This window comes from Penaeus japonicus, unplaced genomic scaffold (assembly GCF_977035675.1).
Source record: "Penaeus japonicus unplaced genomic scaffold, GWHDUDI00000001_assembly GWHDUDI00000041, whole genome shotgun sequence".
Taxonomy (NCBI): Eukaryota; Metazoa; Arthropoda; class Malacostraca; order Decapoda; family Penaeidae; genus Penaeus; species Penaeus japonicus.
The window spans coordinates 22,075,744-22,076,336 of NW_028234443.1; positions in this window are offsets into that span (position 1 = coordinate 22,075,744).

The window sequence follows — 593 nt, forward strand, 5'->3', positions numbered from 1 at the left end:
GCCAAAGGACTCAAACAATCATTTATCACCCATTTATCAAAGCTACATATGGTGGTATTTGTTTTACATTTCCATTCATAAGCTGGAGTCTCGAAATATGAATGATACTATCCATTATAATCTTACTACATTCTTATATAAATTTTATTGTAATCCGCCATTGAAATACTCTTTAAAGGGTTAAATGAGACGACATAAAATAAAAATCAGGAAATATTTAGCATTTTTGCCATTCGGCAATGGTTTGCGCATGCGTGTTGGCGGCTTTATTGAATAGGTTGGTACGCGTGGGCGGGTGGTGCTCTTTGGCAATAGAACTTGAAATATGGCAGCAAGCGATTGCGAATTTTTGGCAATTATTGCAGATAAGGACGCTGCAGATAACGGCTATAATATTTCTTTTCCATGACTTTCACTTATTGTAAAGATTAACCCGAGACTACAAATGTACAAAAAACAAAAGCATCAATGACAATGCGATCACTAATATAATAGATGTTAATAGTGTAAACTTTCCTTATGATAATCGGTAATTATATGATTTCTCTTTAGAAAACAAAACAGGTCTTCCTGAAAATTATGTGTTCGTAGTC